Source organism: Haemaphysalis longicornis, unplaced genomic scaffold (genome assembly GCF_048455015.1).
Source record: "Haemaphysalis longicornis isolate Haplotype H1 unplaced genomic scaffold, Haemaphysalis longicornis Haplotype H1 scaffold_7, whole genome shotgun sequence".
In the NCBI taxonomy this organism is placed as follows: domain Eukaryota; kingdom Metazoa; phylum Arthropoda; class Arachnida; order Ixodida; family Ixodidae; genus Haemaphysalis; species Haemaphysalis longicornis.
This window is the reverse complement of record NW_027526422.1, coordinates 91,101,224-91,107,223: the sequence shown is the minus strand read 5'-3', so window position 1 is coordinate 91,107,223 and position 6,000 is coordinate 91,101,224.

The window sequence follows — 6,000 nt, the reverse complement described above, 5'->3', positions numbered from 1 at the left end:
TTTATGCCACCAGCTACGCAAAAAGAACAAAATCCCACATCCGGTGCTGCGTCGTGCGTCGAAAATACCAGAACGTTTTAATTTTTTCTAGTTTCAGAGGTGCCACTTTGTTTAATGGGGTTAAGGGGCAGAATGCCCGTTTGTAACAAAGGTTTCTGTACCCTTCTATTCTAATGAGTGTGATGTCGTTTACTGGAGTGGATGAGCCGGACCTTTCTCGTTTCTGTTTTCTAGTGCCCATAAGAGTTTTGAGCAGTTCCTCTGCGGCCTAAAACGGCTCTCACAATGGAAATTTTATCAACCCAAAAAAATACGGGGCTGCTTTGAAGCAGTTCTGAGCACTCGGAAACAAAAATAAAAGATACCGATAGTTGACCGATATGTTTTGTCGCAAGATAGACAGATAAAGTAATAAATTTAGCCCAGTTTATCGGAGAATGCGCAGTAGCCCCAACCTGATTTATTGTATTACAGGAATTTCTTTAATTCTTTTAAAATGACATCTTTAAGACGACCGACATTCCCACAAAAATTCAATCTTCTTCCTTCGCAGAAGAAAACCTTTTTTGCAGCGGCAGTAAGAACTGTAAGCAACGTGTAATGTGGGGATGCCAGTTTGAAATATTGTTTTAGGTAAAATACATTCATCATTATCAGCAGCACCTACAGCAGCCTATCGATATTTACTACGTTGAGAAAGCTCGGCAAGACAGCTCAATAGCTGGCCAGAGTAGTAAGAAGAATTACTACAAGAGCTAGGAAGGGCATAAGAGAGGAGGACACCCCCTGCCTTCCTTGTTGAAGCCCTCATAATGAGCGGCATTTCATATATCCTCTCCTTCCTCCGGATTGATCGCAAACAAGAGGAAAGGGCCGATGCAATAATAAGAAAAGCTCACAAGACCAGTATAGGCCCACCAATTTACGCGTCTAATGAAAAATTCCTGAAGAGAGGCGTACACAACACCTTCAACGAAATCAAGAACATGCTATTAGACGCCCAGAAAGAACGTCTCCTCACATCCAGAACAGGAAGAGAAATTCTCAGAAGGTCTGGGAAGGAGGTTAATGTAGCCTTTATTAGATGCGACGCTGAGAGCATCTCTTGTCGGCGGCCCTGTCCTTCCTGCGTGCGTCCGTCGTCGTCGTCGGCGGCGGCGTCCGCACTCTCCTCCGCTCACCCCCTCTCCTCTCCGATAGCGAACACTCTCTCGCGAGGGGCATTGGATTGGATTCGATTGGCTTGGCTTGGCTTGGCTTGGCTTGGCTTGACTTGGCTTGGATTGAATTGGATTTGGATTGGATTGGATTAAAATGGATTGTGTTGGATTGTGTTGCGTCATAGCCGCGGCAGACGCACTGGCGCCGGCGCGTGCCCAGGTGAGAGCGAACACTCTCTCTCAACATCTGCGGGTGTGCGGCCCAGCGCGCTCTCACTCCGCCGGTGGGCGGCGCTGCGCGCGGTGCTGCGCATGTGCAGTACTCTCTCTCTCCGCGGTCTCCTCTCCTTCGGGCGCGCTGCGCATATAACCGGTGTGCCGATCTCCAGCGGCCTTTCGGTCCACGGTTCCTCTCCGCTTGCGCTTGAACCCCCCTCAGCGTCGCATCACACCAGGGTTCCCGCTAGGGGAGGTGGGCGTAATTTTTTATAGGATGTTCGATTTTACACCCGATCAAAGAAGCTGTGTCAAGACCCCTCCCATTCCCAAGAAAATAAACCCCACTCACAATAAGGGCAGAAGATTGTCACGAACTCGATACATTCGAAAAAACATACCAGGACAATCCAAACGCAAACCTACACCGATGCGGCCGTAAACAAGCAAGGCAGTGTGTCATCAGTACCTACCAACGAACATGGGAAAATGCTTGATTTTATTATTACAAAAAAAAAAATATTCAAGAAGCAGAAACCACTGCCGTCGTACTGGCAATAACATGGGCTGAATTGAAGAACAAGCATTACATAATTACCACTGACTCGACTAGGGCCAAACGAAACTTCATCTGCGGCATCATCAAAAGGGATGCTGAGAGACTTCTTCCAAAAATTCTAAAACAACAACACTCACTTGTCTGGACTCCCGCCCATCAGGGGCTGGAGGGTAACGAGGCGGCAGATTGTCTTGCGAGGAGGGCTGTATACCATACAGCGCAGAGAGCCAGAACATTCGTTCACCCTCCCTGCTCAGTGTCAGGGCACAGACAAATTAACATTGTATAAACTTCACAGAAGATCAATGCCTGCGCCACACCCAGCCTAAGGGCCGAAGAAGCGAGAAATCTTAAAAAAATGCAGACGAACTCCTACTTACATAAGTACAGACTCTCACTTATGCTCCCAGAAAAGTATAATGAGAACTGCAAGCAATGTCACCAGAAGGCCAATTTATTCCATACAGTTTGGAATTGACGAATTACTTGAGTCAAAAATAGCCGCAAAACATCACTAGAGTCCTGGGAGGAAGCCCTATCCAGCTCTGACCCCGCACAGCAGCTTGTGCTGCTTAGTAGGGCCAGAGCTGGCCAAATATTTTCTGGGGTCCTGGAATTTGGATCCCACCCTTCATCCCTCCCCCTTTCCCTTAACCGTTTTACAAAATAAGGCTTCCTACTACAAACCACTATGTCAGCTTTATGATGAAGTGTTCTCCTGTATTCTTTAAACTGCTCCTACTTTGTGGTGTCCAAATGAGTTTTTCGCCATCGAATTCTATTACCTCATCCCTCTGGCGATATATCAGTCATCTTCTTCTGGTGCCATCTTCAGTACCGATTCAGTAACCCTAGTTGTCCACCGGATTGTCACTTCTCCGCATTAGTTTCCCAGCCATACTCCACTCCTTTTTTGTGTTAATTTGGACTAGGATGTCTTCCATCCAAGTTCGCTGCCTATTCCAAGACACTCAATTTGTCTGTAAACACTACATCAATAATCAGTTTTATTACTCGTTGGATCGAGCTAAATTTTCTTTCGATGTGCTCAGTAAATCTCCCGTTTTTGCCCCATATGTGGTGGCCAGCATCAGTCATGGGTTGTATATGTGTTTTTTAGTAACACAATTAGCCTACATGTGTCATTGTTTACACGATAAGTTACATGCTGTATAAGTGTAGGAATATTGTAAAAATAGTCACCACAGGTGTATATAAGCAATGTGTTCGTAGGAGTCACAGAAAAATTCTTTATCTTTGCGCGGCACCTTCGACTTTAGAGACTTTATGGAAGGGCATTATTAAATACCATCTCTGCTGCCCTGCAAGTTGGAACTTTGTTGTCCAGTACCGACGAAGGTCGTTGCTTTTGTATTTCACTTGCACTGTCCCGGAATATACTAAATTTCTTCACGGTAGAAGAAAGTTTCAGAAGAGCATACTCTCACAGTTACACCCCATTTAAAGTAGACCCAACCGGAGTAACAAGGGCTCGATATCCCTCACTTGCGTAACGGCCATCGTGTTCACAGGCGCATCAACTTCGTTACCGCTGTGCCAGCTGGGCCTCGCTTCACGGCGCCGCACCTAAATTGCGCTGGAGTACTACACTTGTGTAGGAGGCGGATACTTCCTACTCTGCATCGCACTCCGATACCATTAGGCTTTGCGGCATGCAACTACTTGGTGAAACTGGAGGACGCACCTCCTCGAGTCGTTTTGAGTAATAGCGTGGGGTGAGACCACGACAGGAATTCCAATATGGCGTTCAACGCACGCTGCTTTCATCTCAGCCTTAAGATGGTTCACATCGCGAAACCGCTACGGACAATCTAGCAAAAGGCGCTGTTCACTCAAGCCCACGAGAATCCTGTGCTTATTTAATTTTTTATCTGTGTTGCCCATTTGGTAAATAATAAATTGTTCGGGCTCAGAGATTTAATGCAATACCTCGACTGCAAACTTCACAACGTGTTACAAACGATGCCACTGCTGCGAGTATAGTTAGAAACGTGGAGTAGTGGTGAAGTCATTTCGTGAAGAACGTGAATACAGGAATGATCTCATTCTATAACCTGAAAATTCTGGTCTTCAAAAGTAAGATGTATCTATTTTACCCCTTTTTCTTGTGTCTCAGTCTCTATGCTTGATTCCTCAATTCAGAGGGAGCCGGGGACTGCATTGTAAGTGGAAAAAAGGTATACAGTTCCACGACCAGAATAAAACCAGAGACGCGCAATGCGCTACCCAGTCTGCTTCGCATGCTTGTGATCGCGCTTTATTTGTTGCGTTTGAAGAGCTAAAACGCGGGGTGTCGGAGGAAGTGCTGCTGGGACCTTGGCCAGACGCGAAGCGTTCCTACAGTGCATTTAAAGCTGCGCTGACATTTCTGCGCAGCAGCGGCCTCTCAGAGATATTGTAGTTGAGGCCCGCCCGGCTTAACTTTAACACATACACCGTATCGGTATAGGCATCTTCTATACATAGCCCTTCATTTATTTCTCCGCCATCTTCATCTCTCTCATCCTCTATCCACACTCTTTCCTCCCCTTTCCCTTCCCACACACAGAATAGCTGGCCAGATATACTACCGTCAGGCCGACCTTTCTGTGTTTATTTCATTTCAATAAAATTCCTCTCTCTTCTAAAACGCGGAAAGATCACTTTCTTAAAGGAGCCATGAAGAGAAAACAAAAGTTTGTTTTATTCGAAAGATTAGGTGTTTCATAGTACCCCAAGCGCTTTCCCGGAAGCAAATGATGCTTTATTCACTGAGAAATAAGGCAATTTAAGCCAAAATTTTAAATCTCCCGCTAAAATTGAACATTCCGTGACGTGTACAATGGCGTCATAGAGCCGGTCCATGAAACAGATACTTAGTATGTCGACTCCATATAGCACCCACACGCGGGAGTCCACCGAGACGGCGGCCATTTTAAAAATACTAGTAAAACCTAGTGCACCCGCAGCCCTAGTCATGGAATCGCCTGATCCGGAGAACAAAACTCTCGCCGAGGAGCTCGGGCTTGCATTTAACAACCTCACACCACTTGAACGCTCAATGCTTCTAAGTGCACGAAGCGGCAAGAGTTGTGGGATACGCGGTGGACGGGAAAGCGACCATTCCGCGATAGCCACAACAGACGAACGCCCTGCCGTCGGCACCGCTGCCTCGTCAGCCCCGTCGCGACGGACGAATACAGACTGGTACGTATGTGCCGTATTTTTATTACGGTTAATAATAGTTCAATTTCAGTAGCAGTATCGCTTATGCCAGTTGGCCGGTGTCGTGTATGGAAAGCCGTTCGCGCGAGCTCTCTGCTTCGACCAGAACGATACGAGCGTCAATGCGCGGTGTTTACGGCATTTTTCCCCCAAGGTCAGAGCGCCTCGAACCCGAAAATTCGTCTGCGCGACGGCGAGATGTCGAGATCGGCCAGGCGGTAGTTTCGTACGCATTGGCGCACACGCTTGCGTGTTCGTTCGGAACTTCAACCGTTTACTCCACCGTTCTTTGTCATAAAAAGAATGTGCAGTATGTTTTACGGGCATTTAGCTCGCTATGCAAACTGTAAGCCCTGCCTAACATGCGTTTGCTTTTGCCGGCCTCCGCCAATCGCAGAGCTTAGCCCATGTGACGGCATAGGTTCTGTTCCGGGAAATGAGCTGGTGGGTCGCATGACCATTCCCGTTTTTCCTAATTATGTAGCTTATTTGAGCGAAGTTTGCGTTATAAGTGGTGTCGTTATGGTTCTAACGAGGCAATCTTTCGAATGAACCAAACTTGTGTTTTCTCTTCATGGCTCCTTTAAACTGGGTCATCCAACAGAAATTTTCTCACAAAAGGTTACTTCTACCTTCGCGCCGCCAGGGCCATGTGTTTGCCGTCAAGCCTGAACAGTGCTTTGTGTTGACTCTCAATGATTAATCACGCTTTCATGCGTCACGGGCTCTTCACGCGGATTGTCGGCTCTTCCTTCAATACAATACATTCATCCAAAGAAAGCAGATTTCTTAAAGATGACGCTGTTTACCTGATTGCAAGGTAGCCATTCAAATGATTCA